Here is a 17,329-nt window from a genome sequence, read left to right on the forward strand (position 1 = left end):
CTCCTCCCCTTGTAGTTTTCATGTGCCAACGTTAGCCTCAAAGTTAGGGGCTAACGTTGGCGCAAACTTTTGGTGCCCAGGGAGTGTTTTTCTCATGCCAACGTTAGCCTCAAAGTTAGGGGCTAACGTTGGCACAAACTTTTGGTGCCCAGGGGTGATTTTCATGTGCCAACGTTAGCCTCAAAGTTAGGGGCTAACGTTGGCGCAAACTTTTGGTGCCCAGGGAGTGATTTTCAAGTTCCAACGTTAGCCTCAAAGTTAGGGGCTAACGTTGGGGCTAACTTTTCACCCAAAAGTTTGTGCAAAAGTTTGAGGCTAACTTTAGGTCCAGCTTTTTGCTTCCTGGTTCAATTTCACTTATTCCATTGTCTTCTCTTTACTCTTAGCTATTCCTTCTTGCTTCAACCTTTCTCCAAGCTTTCTTCACCTATCATTAATCAACCAAACACATCAAAGCTATGCTTAAAATCATGAGATATTCATTCTTTCATAATATGTGACAATTATAGCATAAAACCTCATGAAATAGCATGAATTCATACATGGTTGATTAATTCAAAGGAAACATGAAAATCTACCTAATTGGCTTGCTTGTAGCTCAAGAAAGTGCATAATTCTAATGAAAACAAAAGAAAAAGGCTAGTTAAAATAGGCTAAGATGACTTGTCATCAGTGTCCACTTGTGTTTCCTTGAATCCGCGCCAGTCTGGCTTTTTTCCAATCCTTAAGTGCCTTCCTTACTGATTCATGACTCTTTTCTACCCTCTCTCTTTCTTCTCGCGCTAAGTCATCTTTCACCTCTTCATATCTTGTGATTCCTGGATGCAATATAGGCAGTTGTCCAACTAAGTACCCGAACCTGGCTTGAGTGTTCACATGATGTCTAGTCTCATTCATGTAAACTCCCTCTGTGAACGCTCTGTATTTGTCAAAGAGTTCTGCCTGTTCCAATTGTTTCCGATGCATTTTATGTATGTGTGCACCTTGATGTGCTTGGATGTTAATTAGCTTTTGGATGGCTTCTTGTTGTTGATCCTGCCTCTTCTCTATCCTATGGAAGGATTCACCCCATTATTTCCCTTGTTCCAGTTGCTGTTCCATTATTTGCTTTTGCCACTCCCCCTGTTGATTCATCCATCTAGAGAGTGATTCTTCTTGACGGTCCATCAACTGTAGTTGAAGCTCTTTCTGTGCCCCTTGATTTTCCAAGTATTTTCTAGATAAGCCATCAATGGCTTCCTGTAGTTGGTGCATGTCTAGAGGGGCTTGCTCCTCTAGGTTTTGTCCTTCTACCACTTGTTGGGCTGGCCTCTTTCTTGGCTTTCATTGAGGTAGGGGAGGTGCAACAGCATGCATCCGTCGAACAGTAATTGGGATGCCTACTTTTATCCACTCGGGGTTCTCATCCTCGAACACCACCCCAGCCCTGTCACACAGACGAAAAATAGTGCAGGGGTAGCCTAACCTTCCTCCAGAGTCGCTTTTCTCAGCCATCTTCCTAATACCTTGGGCTATGAGTTCATGAACCTTAATCTCTCCTCCTTTAAGTATACATTGCACCATTGTTGCTCTCTTAAGATTCATCTCTGAGTTATTCCCGGCAGGAAGGATGGATCTCCTTACAATTTCGAACCACCCCTTTGCTTCAGGAGTGAGGTCCCCTCTCTTAATGAACTTGGGCTTACCTTGAGGGTCTCGTACCTAATCAGCTCCTTGTACGCAAATATCTTGCACAATCTGGTCATAGTTGGGACTGCTATCTATTTTGGAGTGATAGCTTTCTTCTGCAAATGGTATGGTTCGTAGTTTCAACGCCTTCATGATGCTCATGGGACTGAAATCCACGGTCACCCCTCTTACAAAGCTTATATAGGATTCATCGGCCTTATCATACCTGACTGCATTTGCATAAAACTCTCTTACAAGAGTTGTGTTTACTTTTATGATCGGATCAGTGAGGAGCTCCCATCTCCTCTTTTCCACCTTCTCTGTGATTTCGGGACACTCAATTTTTCTGACTTGAAAGCCCAGCTCATATATGATCTCCTTATCAACCATCCATCCGAATTGTAATGCATGGTGAAAGGTTCTAAATTTCTTCTCATCGAAAGGGCGTTGCTCTATAGGCTCCTTCCCCTTTCTTCTTTTAGAGCTTGACGATGCCATGAATAAGAGTTGGTATGTAAAGGTGGTGAGGAGTATGAGTTGCTGGTGAAATTCGGCCGGTTAAGATGGGGTGTAGTGAAGGGAGTGAATGATAGTGTTTTTGATGGGGTAAGAGGAGTTAGGTGTCGAAAGTGGGGAGTACAAAGAATGGGAATTGGAATGTGAAGGGAGTATGGAATAAGGACCACTTATATTGGGAGGTGGTGAGTAAATGAAAGGTGTGGATTGATGGAGTGGGTGTATGATGAATGGATGGGGTTTAGCATGGGATGAGCACAAGGATCATCACTTTTATGATGGGGTTGGTTCAGTTTCCAAGCGTGTTCTTCTTCCAATGTTGCATGGCAACATTTCCCAATGCATTCCCCTTGAAGACACGTGTATAGTCCTCTTCTTTTGAAGTGGCTGAACCCTTCCTCCTTCAATTATCCCATCAATTTTCCTACAAAACAAAAGAAATGTGATTAATGAATTTGTGGATAGTAGCAGCAAAATTTAAAAGGAAAGAATAACTACTTTTTAAAATTTTTGTTTCTAAATGGTAAGTGCTATTCATGAATACAAACCAACTGACTAATTAACTGTCCATGTATGCAACATTGGTGACACCAAACTTAGTTTGTGGCACTGTGGTGTAAAAAGTTTTGTTCAAGGATCTAAGAGTAATATGATATGAATTGCATTTATGCTTTCTTAGTATGCCTTGAACACCAAACTTGTTCTTCACTATGTGCTGCATAAAAAGATTCATTCAAGTATGTGCCAAAGTTGATTTGGAATTCATGAGCCTTGCATTATTAACTACTTTAAAAGCATATAAAACATGGGTTACCTCCCATGAAGCGCTTCTTTAGCGTCACTAGCTTGACGTTCTGCCTTTGTCAGGGTGGTTGGTAATGCTTCAAATCTTCCCCCCTCGCAGTAAATCTATCTCCATTGGCTTCATCAAGGATCTCCACATGTTCTAAGGAGAGAATCCTGTTGATGGTGAAAACTTTAGGTAGCTGAGATGGGATGGTGGGGAGATAAGGTGGGATAACTGAAAAATAAGCTGAGATCACTTTATCCCCTAGAGAGAAGTCCTCTGTAGGGATCTTCTTGTTCCTCCACCTCCTTGGTGCCTTCTTCTTTGTTCCTTTTGATGTTGCCCTGCTCTTTGTGACCTCTTTTTCCAAAGAAGTTTTGTTGCTGGTCTCATATGACTCTGGTGGTTTAGGTTCCTCCTGGTTTTCCTTTTGCTGTGACAACTGCTGACTGTCTTGTTCATCAACCAAAGGGATTCCCAGGTGTACAGCTTGTGCTTCAATGCTTGTTTCTTTCACCAGTGCTTTGTCGTGCTCTCCCCTTGGTTCCTTGCTTTCCTAATCTGCTTCTTGTGAGGGTTTGAAGACATTGAATGTGAGTTGTTCGTCATGTATCCTCAGTATTAGCTCTCCTCGCTCCACATCTATGAGCGCTCTGGCTGTAGCTAGGAATGGTCTTTCCAATATGATTGGATGAAGGTGACTCTCTTCTATTTCCAATATGACAAAGTCTGTGGGAAGGAAGTAGTTCCCAACCTTTACCAACACGTTTTCAACCACTCCTACTGCTTGTTTTTGAGTTTTGTCAGCCAGCCTGATGACTACGTCTGTGGGCATTAGCTCATTGATCTGCAGCTTCTTCATAAGGGATAAAGGCATTAAGTTGATGCTTGCTCCCAGGTCACAAAGTCCTTTATCAAACATTGTTTCTCCTATGGCACAGGGGATGTGAAAACTCCCTGGGTCCTTCCTTTTTATAGGCAACTCTGGTTGAATGAGAGCACTGCACTCCTTATTCATCACTATTGTTTGTCTTCCTTTGAGTGAGCTTTTCCTGGTCAGCAGCTCTTTCATATACTTAATGTACGAGGGCATTTGTTGGAGAGCCTTGATGAATGGTATGTTTACATGGAGATATGCAAACATATCAAGGAACTTTGAGTATATTCTCTTTTCCACACCATCCTTGAGTCTTTGGGGAAAAGGTGCATAGAGTTTCAGCATCTCCTTCTGTGTAATTTTGGTTTCTTGGTGACCCTCTTCCTGCTTCTCTGCTGAAGTATCTCCAGAGTGTTCGAAGGGTTTGTTCAGCTCTTCCTAAGTCCCCTTATCACTTATAGTGACCATCTTCCAGTCTTCTGATGACAAGTCATCTTAGCCTAGTTTCACTAGCCTTTTTCTTTTGTTTTCAATTGAATTATGCACTTTCTTGAGCCATAAGCAAGCCAATTGGGTAGATTTTCATGCTTCCTTCGATTTAATCAACCATAGATGAATTAATGCAATTTCATGAGGTTTTATGCTATAATTATCACATATTATGAAAGAATGAATATCTCATGATTTTGAGCATAGCTTTGATGTGTTTGGTTGATTAATGATAGGTGAAGAAAGCTTGGAGAAAGGTTGAAGCAAGAAGGAATGGCTAGGAGGAAGAGAGGACAAAACGTTTGAGCAAAAGTTTGCCTCAAACTTTAGCTCAAACTTTTGGATTAATTGAAAACGAACCAGGGAGCAAAAAGCTTGACCAAAAGTTTGCCTCAAACTTTTGGGCAAAAAGCTTGAGCAAAAGTTTGCCTTAAACTTTTTGGCAAACTTTTGGCATCACAAATCAACACCCTAGAGAACAAAAGTTTGCGCCAACGTTTGCCTCAAACTTTTTGGCAAACGTTGGCGCATGAACAACACACCCTGGAGAGCAAAAGTTTGCGCCAACGTTTGCCTCTAACTTTTTGGCAAACGTTGGCGCCATGAGTGTGCAAGGGGAGGCCAACGTTTGAGCAAAAGTTTGACCCCAAACTTTTGCCCAAACGTTGGTATCAGCAAAATGGGGTGGCTGATGTGAAAAGTTTGAGTAAAAGTTTGCCTCAAACTTTTACTCAAACTTTTACTCAAGCTTTCATGATTCCAAACCCGGTTCACTTCGGTTCTTCTCCAAACTCCAAGAGCAATCAACCAAGGCCTCTATCAACCCAATTCCATCAAGAGCAAAGGCCCAATTGAAGGCTTGAAGACCATTTGAAGAAAGTGTATAAATAGCATAGGATTTAAGTTTTTCGGAGAGCTTTCCTTGGAGTTTTCATAGAGAGTTTTCGGGGAGCTTTTGGTATTGAGTGAATTTTAATTTCTAAGTCTCGGGGAAGGAGAATTGAATTCCCTTCCTCTTAGTTTTCTTGCTTTCAATTTCAATTACAATTGTCTTGGATCTTGGGTTGGAGAATTGAAGGAAATCTGTTTCAATCTCACCTTGGGATCTTGTTTAATTCTCTGCTTAATTAAATTTCAGTTTCGGTTAATTGCTTCTTCATCTACTTTCTTTGCAATTTACATTTCCTTTGCAATTGTTCTTGTTGGATCTAGGAAGGCATTGAGATCTAGACTTGATTATCTAGTCTCTTGAGTCCTGAGATCTGGATTTCCCATTTTCAATTCACTGTTTACTGCTTTCAAGCTCATTTACATTTCTGTTTTAAGATCCGGTTCAATTCAAGTCATCCTTTACTTCTCTGCTTGTTGCAATTTTACTTTTCCTTGTTTAATTTCTGCAAATCCAATTCCCAATTCCCTTTACAATTCAAGCCATTTACATTTCTTGTACTTTAAGATTCTGCAATTTACATTTCTTGCGTTCTAAGTTTCTGCCATTTAATTTCTTGTTCTTTAAGATTCAGCACTTTAAATTTCAGTTCTCTTTAAATTCAATGCAATTTACCCATTCCCTTTACTTTCCATGCAATCTAAATTCTGCAAATCACAAATCACTCAACCAAATCTTGATTCGCTTGACTAAATCAACCACTAAACTAAAATTGCTCAATCCTTCAATCCCTGTGGGATCGACCTCACTCCCGTGAGTTATTATTACTTGATGCGACCCGGTGCACTTGCCGGTTAGATTTGTGTGTTTGGAATTCGTTTTCCAAAATTACACATCATCTTCCCATCTTACTTTCTTTGCTTCACCTCTCGGGTTTTTCTCTGTGTCACTTGGGAAGCTGTCAGTAGGTTTGGGAATCTTCTCAGAGAGGTATCCCACTTGAAATTCTAGCCTCTTAATGGTGTCTCCCTGGTTTTTGATATTAGCTCGCACCTCCTCCTTGAACATCTTGTTCTCTTGGAGTTCCTTACATATGCCTTCAAGTAGGGTCTCAATCCTTGAGAGTCTATCTTCGAATGATGGTGAGCTGGAGTTGGAGGGATGAGAATGGCCATTTTGGTTTTGATATGGATGTTGAGAGGTGTTGTTAGGTGGGTGTTGATATGATCTCTGTGTGGAATGTTGGTGAGTTGCATTGTTGTTGGGGTTGTGACGTCTCTGATCTTGGCCTTGATATTGTTGATTTCCCCACCCAAAGTTTGGGTGGTTCCTCCAACCAGGATTGTAAGTTTTGGAGTATGGATAATGGGTCTGAATAAGTGAGTTTCCAATGTAGTTGGCTTGTTCCTGTTCACCCTCTGCTTCTGCATTCACTCCTTCTTGGGTTGCTGATGAGGTGGTGATTGCTGCTACTTGGTTCCTCTCCATCTTCTTGGTAAGATCGGCCAGCTACTTGGTGATCATCTTGTTCTGGGCCAGCAGTGCATCCACGTTGTTTAACTCCATCACTCCTCTAGTATTGTCTCTTTCAGAAGCATAGAAGTAATCATTCTCAGCTACAGTCTCAATAAAATCTATGGCTTCTTCAATGGTCTTCTTCTTATTCAAAGATCCCCAGATGAGTGGTCTACTGCTTTCTTTGATTCATAAGAAAGACCTTCATAGAAAATGTGTAACTGCACCCATTCATTGAACATATCTGGCAGGCACCTTCTTGTCAAGTCCTTAAACCTCTCCCATGCTTCATAGAGAGTTTCACCATCTTGTTGCCTGAAGGTTTGTACCTCAGCTCTCAACCTGTTGATTCTTTGAGGAGGATAGAATCTCACCAAGAATTTGTTCACCACATCTTCCCAGGTTGTTAAACTCTCTTTCAGGAAGGATTCCAGCTATTTAGATGCTTTGTCCTTGAGTGAGAAGGGAAACAGAAGTAGTTTGTAGGTGTCAGGATGAACACCATTAGACTTCACAGTATCACATATCCTCAGGAATGTGGTGAGATGTTGATTGGAATCTTCTTGGACACTTCCTCCGAATGAACAGTTGTTCTGAACAAGGGTGATGAGCTGTGGCTTTAGTTCAAAGTTATTGGCATGTATGGTTGGCTTTTAGATGCTACTTCCATAGTTTCCTGGGTTTGGATTGATATAAGAGCCTAGAACTCTTCTTTCTTGTCCAGCATGATGCACTAGTCCTTCTCTGCCATGGTTGTGAGCCTCTTCTTCATGATGGTTCTCCATATTCTCATCCATGTTTGGTTCAAAATACTCCTCCTCTTCCTCAGCACTACTAATTCTCTTTCTTCTTGCTTCCCTCCTTAGTCTAAGGAAGGTTCTCTCAGGTTCAGAATCAAAGGAAGTTGAAGCCCCGCATCATCTACCTGTCATACAACCAACAAAGTACAAGCAAAAAGGGAGATAGAGAATATTCTTGTTAAAAATGCTGTTAGTGTGAGTGATGTAATATATCAAACAGTTAGTGGGTTAGTGAACTGAATTGTAATAAATAAGAGAACACCACAAACGGGTAGGGGTAAAGGGAAGAAAATAACTAAAACTGAAAGTAAATCACTTAAACAGAAATTAAATCAAACAAAAAAAATGCTCAATCTAGTTATCCACTAATTTAATCATTATTGATACAAAATCAATCCCCAGCAACGGCGCCATAAACTTGATGCACGGAAACTTGTCTCTCAACAAATTTCCCTCGGCAAGTATACCGAATTGTCGTTAAGTAAAAACTCACAATAGAGTGAGGTCGAATCCCACAGGGATTGATTGGTCAAGCAACTTTAAACGGAGGAATGTTCTAGTTGAGCTAAGCAGAAGTTGATTTGAGAGTTGCAGAAAATTAAATGGCGAAAAAGTAAATAGCAGAAATTGTAAATGCTGGAAATAAAGAACTGAATATAAATGACAGAAAATAAATCGCAGAATCTTAAATGGGAAATGGGGAATTCAGCATAAAAGTAGATGGCAGAAAATAAAGAGAATGGGTAAGATCAGAAATGGGGAATTCATTGGGCTCAGGAGATGTTGCATTCTCCGGATCAAGTTCATTTTCATCTCTTCTTCAATCAATGCATTCATTGATCTCCTTGGCAATCTTAAGTGATTGAATTCCAATTCTTTGGTAATTCAATCTCTCAAATCTTGATCAATAGCCAATTCCTTGGTCTAATTGCTCATGAGAAGAGATGAAGTGTGGTCACTGATTATACCACATGTATTTCCAAATAAAAATGTTGGTAGGATTATATGTCACTATATCCATCCAAACCCCAATTTGGTCCAACATGAGAAAGCATTTCTAGCATGATCTCTTTATTCCTCTTCCAAGGTTCTGAAGAGATCCAAGTATGAATAGCTTCTTTTCCAAGACAACTACCCAATTGGATGAAGATTGAAAGCTTTCTAGTAAAATCAAGAGAAAAGAAAGAAGAAGAATAATGAAAACTATTATTGATCCATCAAATTACAACAGAGCTCCCTAACCTAATGAAAGGGGTTTAGTTGTTCATAGCTTTGGGAATGGAAAGCAAAGATGGAAAATACATTCTGAAAGTAAAACTAGAAGTTGCAGAGAAAGTAAAATTATACAGAGAGTGGTTCTCTCAATCCAAAAGCTCTTCTCTAGTTCAAAACTACTCCTATATATACTACTCTTCTGATCTTCTAGTTGGCTCTTCAAGTCTTGGATATGGGCCTTTGGATCTTAGGTTGAAGCAGTTACAGTCTTCAGTGGGCTCAGCTTTACTTGCAGAGAAAGTGTGAAGTAGGCATGGACTTTAGCTAGGACGTTAGTGGCGTTAACGTTAAGTGAAAATGTGGGTTCGAGAACGTTAGTGACAATCACCTTTTTCACTAACGTTCCTAGCCCAAGATGGTTCACGTTAACTTCAACGTTAGTGGCACTAACGTGACCACTAACGTTGCCTCTAGGTCCATCGCAAGCGTTATTGGCGTTTACCTTTGCAAATAGCGTTGCTCTTAGCCCCCCTTTTCTCACGTTAGAGTCCACGTTAGTATAACTAACGTGGCTCTTAACGTGGGCATGCCTTAGCCACGAGAGCGTTAGTGACACTTACCTTTGTCACTAACGCTCCAAACGCCCCTTCTCACGTTAGTGCCTCACGTTAATTGTCTTAACGTGGCCACTAACGTGGTGGTGATTGCCATCTCCAACGTTAGTGACAAAGGTGAGTGTCACTAATGTTGGCTCATTATTTCTTTCCTCCATGTTAATACAATTAACGTGGCAACTAACGTGGCTCATAGTGGCTTAGTCCAACGTTAGTGACAAAAGTGAGTGTCACTAACGTTGGCGATTCCTTGCTCCTCCCACGTTAGAGTTCACGTTAATGTAGTTAACGTGACTCTTAACGTGGCCAATTGGGCTTAGTCCAACGTTAGTACAAAGGTGAGTGTCACTAACGTTGGCATTGTCTTCCCTTTCCACGTTAGAGTTTACGTTAACTGAGTTAACGTGACTCTTAACGTGGCTAATTGCCAATTTGGAGCGTTAGTGGTATTCACTTTTACCACTAACGCTGGAGCTCCCTTTCTCTCCACGTTAACTACCACGTTAATGTGGTTAACGTGGCAATTAACGTGGGCCATGATGGTTTCGAAGGCGTTATTGGCAATCAACTTTCTCATTAACGTTGCAAGTTTATTCCCATTCCACGTTAGTGGTCACGTTAATTAGATTAATGTGGCTGCTATTGTAGTTCTTCCTTGCTTCCTTTGTCCTGAAATCAAGCAAATAAAGTGCATTAAAGCTCTAATCCAAGTTATGAGGCATGCATTATCCAATTCGTCATTCAATTCATGCATAATTCTCATAAAATCACATGAAATTCACAATGGTTGCTTGAATCAAGATGTAAGTGATTATCTACCCAAAACTTGCTTATTAACTAAGAAAATGCATGAAACTACCCTAAAACAGTAAAGAAAAGGTCAGTGAAACTGGCCAAAATACCCTGGCATCAAAAACTAAACCAAAATTTAGTGAAAAAGCATAGAAAAATAGGCTATGATGCCCTGGCATCACAACACCAAACTTAAATCTTGCTTGTCCTCAAGCAAGAAGAGAATCATGCAATAAAGTGTGACAATCCAAGGTAAGAAGAGTAGCAGTGTAATGTTCATAGTTGGCTAGTTTTCTATGTATGCAACAATCACAAAAGAGATTCACATAATTAATGCCTCTATTTAGCTCATTTTATGAAATTTTTTTTCTTTAGGTTTCTTCCTTGAACAAACTTTTCATTCTGCTTATGGCTTATTCTTTTTGGGTGCTTTGCACCATGAGTTATATGCAAAGCTACGACTCTAAATGCGTTGTTTTCAAGTATTACCACTTGATACATAAGCACCACAAGCATTTAATTAGAGGACTTTTTTAGCTCATTTTGTTTCTTATCTTCTTGACTCTCTAATCATTGATGCTTAGAGCCTTGAGCTTTGAGGGAGTGCTTTTGCACTTGAGCCTAACCTTGACTCTAAGTGTTTTGTTTTCAAGCTTTTTGCTTGATACATAAACACCACAAGTACTTAACAATTAAATTGTTATTGGTACTCAGAGTCTTCAGCTTTCTCATACTCTCCCTTCTCATTTTCTTGCCTTAAATGCATTTGCTTCTTCAAGGTTTTCATGATTTCAAAAATTTCATAAAATAACCTAGATGAAAACTTCAATTCACAAATTCAAATGCAATTGAGCAACAATAGTCATGCTAGCTTCCCAATACTTATAAGCTCATGCTAACTTCTTCTTTAAGGACCTTGGTTGTTTATGATCATGAAACTAAATTGCTTTGGACTCACAAAAATTCAAGATGGTAATCATAAAGTCACAGCAATATGTTACAAGTCAAAACATCAAACTATGCTTATTCACAAGGAGCAATCACACATACATACATACAAAGAAGATAGAAGACAATTATACAATTTACAATAATGGAAATGAATAAGAGGAAAAGGAACTTTACCACCTTGTAGTTTATCTTCATTATTGTTGTCCTTCACCTCTTATTCTTCCCCTTCCCACACCAATTTAAGATGATTGCTTGTCTTCAAGCAACGAATAAGACAGTGGTGGTGGGATTCATGATGGGTCATGAATGTCTTACACACTTAAATGTGAGTGATGTATGTGGTTAAGCAAGCAAAAATTAAAGATAACACTGCAGTCCTAAGAAGCAAAGGCATTATGATTAAACAAACAAGTGATGTTGCTGGATACATTGCTTAAAAAAAATGAGTGGCACACTAAACTTAGTGTGACACTTTCTCTTAGAATTGATGCAAGTATCCAAAAAGATTGGAAAACGGATTGTTGCAAGGCAACACCAAACTTAGAATGTAACCATATATGCCAATTTTATTTGAAAGAAAGCTAAATAAAAGAAACTGTTCTATGTGTTAATAACACAACCACCAAGAGCTAGAGGTGTCACAACAAGGGCTTCTTGGTGAGGCATTAGCACAAACAGTCAAATAGCATAAAAAATAAAAGACAAAAGCAAGTAAATGAACAGAGAGAAAATGTCTAATCTAGGTAACCAACCAACCGGTAGTTTGTTAATCACGATTAATCCCCGACAATGGCGCCATAAACTTGATTCACGAAAATTTTCCTCTCAACAAACTTTCTACCGGCAAGTGCACCGGATTGTCGTCAAGTAAAAACTCACTGTAGAGTGAGGTCGAATCCCACAGAGATTGGTAGAGTGAGCAATTTTAATTGGAGAAATATGCTAGTTGAGCTAAATCGAAATTGAAATTGGGATTTGATGAGCGGATAATTTATACGCTTTTTGGCATTGTTTTTAGTATGTTTTAGTTAGTTTTTATTATGTTTTTGTTAGTTTTTATTTAAAAATCACATTTCTGGACTTTACTATGAGTTTGTGTATTTTTCTGTGATTTCAAGTATTTTCTGGCTGAAATTGAGGGACCTGAGCAAAAATCTGATTCAGAGGCTGAAAAAGGACTACGGATGCTATTGGATTCTGACCTCCCTGCACTCGAAGTAAATTTTCTAGAGCTACAGAAGCCCAATTGGCGCGCTCTCAATTGCGTTGGAAAGTAGACATCCTGGGCTTTCCAGCAATATATAATAGTCCATACTTTTTCCAAGATTTGATGGCCCAAACCGGCGTTCTAAGTCAGCTTAAGAATTCTGGCATCAAAACGCCAGAACTGGCACAAAAGCTGGAGTTAAACGCCCAAACTGGCACAAAAGCTGGCGTTTAACTCCAAGAAAAGTCTCTACATGTGAAAGCTTCAATGCTCAGCCCAAGCACACACCAAGTGGGCCCGGAGGAAGATTTCTGCATTAATTACTTATTTCTGTAAACCCTAGGCTACTAGTTCTCTATAAATAGGACCTTTTACTATTGTATTTTCATCTTGGTTCTTCGGGTCCCTCTCTAGGGCCGAAGCCAATGACCACCATTATCATTTTTGTATTTTCAATGGTGGAGTTTCTACACACCATAGATTAAGGTGTGGAGCTCTGCTGTTCTTCATGAATTAATACAATTACTATTGTTCTTCTATTCAATTCACGCCTACTTCTTCTCTAAGATATTCATTCGTTCTTCAACTCGATGAATGTGATGATCCGTGATGATCATCATCATTCTCACCTATGAACATGTGCCTGACAACCACCTCTGTTCTACTAGCAATGGCTTGAATGCGTATCTCTTGGGTTTCTAATATAAGATTGGAACCTTCGTGGTATAGGCTAGAATTATTGGCGGTCATTCTTGAGATCCGGAAAGTCTAAACCTTGTCTGTGGTATTCCGAGTAGGATCTGGGAAGGGATGACTGTGACGAGCTTCAAACTCGCGAGTGTTGGGCATGTGACAGACGCAAAAGGATCAATGGATCCTATTCCAACATGATCGAGAACCGACAAATGATTAGCCGTGCGGTGACAGCGTGCGTAGAACATTTTCACTGAGAGGACGGGAAGTAGCCATTGATAACGGTGATGCCCAACATAAAGCTTGCCATGGAATGGAGTATGAATGATTGCAAGAAGGCAATAGAAAAGCAGAGGTTCAGGAGGAACAAAGCATCTTCATACGCTTATCTGAAATTCCTACCAATGAATTACATAAGTATCTCTATCTCTATATTTATTTTATGTTTTATTCATCTTTTAATTATCAACCCTCCATAACCATTTGAATCCGCCTGACTGAGATTTACAAGATGACCATAGCTTGCTTCAAGCCGACAGTCTCCATGGGATCGACCCTTACTCATGTAAGGTATTACTTGGACGACCCAGTGCACTTGCTGGTTAGTTGTGCGGAATTGTGACCATGTGTGATTCACGTTTGAGAGCTCCAAGTCTTTGGCGCCATTGTTGATGCATGTCTAGTCCTAGTGCAGGTAATGAGCTCATTTGTGGGTTACATACCCGCTCCCGACATTACCCAGAGTCCTTTGACCAGGTAAGGCTTCCCTGTTGGCAACACCCATCGCAAGAGTCCTTTAACTTGCGGGGCAAACCACTACAAGAGTTCTTTGACTTGCAGGGCGGAGCTAGTCTGCCCAACACACTCACTGTAAGAGTCCTTTGAGTTACAGGAGCATATGCTAGTTATGTATTTTCTCGATACCTCTGTAAGAGTCCTCTGACTTACAGAATAGCATTATAGCTAAGTATCCCAGGGAAGCGCTCTTAGTGGTCGTACCACCATCTATCTGGCTGCCTTCATGCAGCAGATCATTACATAATCATTCTTATTATCATTATTCATTATCATTCTCATTATTCATCATTACTTTCACATTCTTATGCAGTACCACTTTCTTTCTCTATTCAATCATACTATACAAACTTTACATCTTTCACTTTTGTAATATCTTGGCTCAAGCCATTTCTCTTTACCATTCGTTCATAAAAATCTCAATCATCAATTTAGTTCATAATCTCTACTATGGCAATCTTGAGTCAAGCCAACTTTAAAACTATCTTTCATTCTAGTTCTCTATCAAAGACTCAAGAAAATCATTTATTTTTAAATTCATTAAACACTTTTCAAAACATAACCTTTCATTAGAAGTAATCAAATAAAACTCTTTCTCAAGTTTACTAACTTCACAAAGATTCTAAAATCATCTCTCTTACTATTCAAATTCAAATATTATTATTTCACCAAATTTCTAAAAAGGTAATCCTTTATTTCAAGCCCAAAACATAACTCTTTCTATATTTAATCAAATTCAAAACATAATTTCTTTCTTAAATAATTCAAGTTCGAAACATAAACCCTTCCTTGGTAATTCAAATTCAAAATATTATAATTCTTTTCTTAACTAAATAAAATTGTTTTCATAATAAATTCAGGCCATACATAATACTTTAATCAATAGATAAAACTTAAATAACATAACTTTCCAAATCCAAACCTTCTAAAATAACTTTTTCAAGTAAAACCTCAGATTTTACAAAATTCCGGCAGCACCTCCCCTAAAACTCAGACTTTGCCACCCTTACGGGTTCTCTCTTTCTCAACAAATCACCAGCCTTTTTTTCAATAATTTTCAAACAGACAATTCTCAATCAATCAGATATTCGTATTTCATAATAATTAGCAAATCAATCATACTCCACAATTTCTGCTAATCCATCAATCCAATCTCACCATTTCATACTTACTTTTTACTTATCATAAAATCCTTTCAAAATTAAACACAATCAACTAGTAATCCCAAAAAAATCAGCCTTTCATAATTTTAATTAATGCCATTTACTCTTTAGCAAAGTTACTATTTTGTTTTAAAAGTCAGACTTGAAGAGAATGATTTGGTAATCAAACTTCAATCTTTTAACAGTTCTCAATCTTAATTCTAATTAATCATGACTCAACTTTAACAATCATCAAAGCCAATTCCAATCAGTCACAAGTTAATTTCACAGCCATTCCGATACATCAGATAACCAAAAATAACAAGAAGCACTTACTCTCAATAACCAGTATACAGCCACACAACTCAACTAATTCAGTATAATCACATAGAACCAGAACTTTTCAACAATTCCATCAAGATCAGAGAAAACAATATCAATTACAACTTCAAACACTCACAACAAAGCCCAAAGACATTCACAGCCATAACCTGAATTCAATAATCCAAATTTCACAACCTCAAACCAAGCTTATTTCTATCAATTAGTCTCTCATAACAACAAAACCAATTACATTCACAGCAGCAATCCAAACTAAATTCATCAATTATCCATTCAACAGCTGTTCAACAATTAACTCGGCATATTTCAGTTTAATAAGTTACACTAAATTAATCATTATTCACAACAGCATCTAAGTTCAATCATAGCTCAGAATATTCACAACGACTAACTAATTTCAAATACATTTCAAGTAATTCATATTAATTAAGAAATTCTCAACCATTGTTAACCATTTACACTTATCCAATAACTTTCTAGGCATTCTAAATTAAAAACGTTAAATCCCCTACCTCAGTTAGTTGAAACTCGCAAAAATCACTAAACGCAGCTGCTCCATTAACAGTTTCCAGCACCTATTTCCATGGCAGCAACAATGACAAGGTTAAACGCTTCTTCTCCTCTCCGATCTGGGATTCCAGAAGTAGCAGCCATTTTCAAATAGGGCCAGCAGCAACGTGAGGTGGTCATGGCAGCAATCAGAAACGGTGAATTCAAATAGGATGACAGTAAAAATTCTAGAAACTCCATGCTAACTCAAATTGAAGCAAGAGCCAGAATGCCTTACCTCAATTAGACAATAATAATAGAATGAGGAAACAGCGGCAGCAGGAACGGCAGCCCAGGGGTGACGGCGACGCGGCTCCACCACCAGTGACCAAGAAGCACGGCAGAGGCGTTTACCCCACTCAACGGCGTTCTCTCCCTCAACTGGCCTTCTTCCACCCATGAGCTCCTCTCTCAGCGGACCAGAGAAGCACAAACGGAGCTCCATCGTGACTCTATGCTTTGGACGGTGACGCACAGCAGTGAGACCTGGCGGCGGCGGCGCTATGGCTCAGCAACGGTGGCGCGAACGATGGCGGTCAGTGGCGCGACAGCGGCAACTGGATGCAACTCCTCCAGCCCGTGTCTTCCTCTCTCCCAGCGGTGACCGGCGCAGCTCGTGGCTCCATGGGTGACGGCGGTGAGGCACGAGCTCCCTCTCTCCTCCAACGAGAACTCTCTCTCTCTCCTCCCTCTGTCCTTCACGCAGTTCTGGAGGTAGCGTCACGGGTCAGCGGCGACGTGGTTAGGTCGACAGCAAGGCACGGTGGCAGTGGTTCCAGGCCGGCAGTTAATGAGCGGATAATTTATACGCTTTTTGGCATTATTTTTAGTATATTTTTAGTAGGATCTAGTTACTTTTAGGGATGTTTTTATTAGTTTTTATGTTAAATTCATATTTCTGGACTTTACTATGAGTTTGTGTGTTTTTTTGTGACTTCAGGTATTTTCTAGCTGAAATTGAGGGACTTGAGCAAAAATCAGATTCAGAGGTTGAAGAAGGACTGCTGATGCTGTTGGATTCTGACCTCCCTGCACTCAAAGTGGATTTTCTGGAGCTACAAAACTTCAAATGGCGCGCTCTCAACGGCGTTAGAAAGTAGACATCCAGGGCTTTCCAGAAATATATAATAGTCTATACTTTGCCCATGTTTAAATGACGCAACAGGGCGTTGAACGCCAGTTCTACGCTGCAGTCTGGAGTTAAACGCCAGAAACACGTCACGAACCAGAGTTGAACGCCAAAAACACGTTACAACTTGGCGTTCAACTCCAAAAGAAGCCTCTGCACGTGTAAACTTCAAGCTCAGCCCAAGCACACACCAAGTGGGCCGCGGAAGTGGATTTCTACATCATTTACTTACTTCTGTAAACCCTAGTAACTAGTTTAGTATAAATAGGACTTTTTACTATTGTATTTACATCTTATGATCTTTTGGATTATCTTTTGATCTATTGATCACGTTTGGGGGCTGGCCATTCGGCCATGCC

The sequence above is a fragment of the Arachis hypogaea genome, chromosome 12 (assembly GCF_003086295.3).
Source record: "Arachis hypogaea cultivar Tifrunner chromosome 12, arahy.Tifrunner.gnm2.J5K5, whole genome shotgun sequence".
NCBI classification, from domain to species: domain Eukaryota; kingdom Viridiplantae; phylum Streptophyta; class Magnoliopsida; order Fabales; family Fabaceae; genus Arachis; species Arachis hypogaea.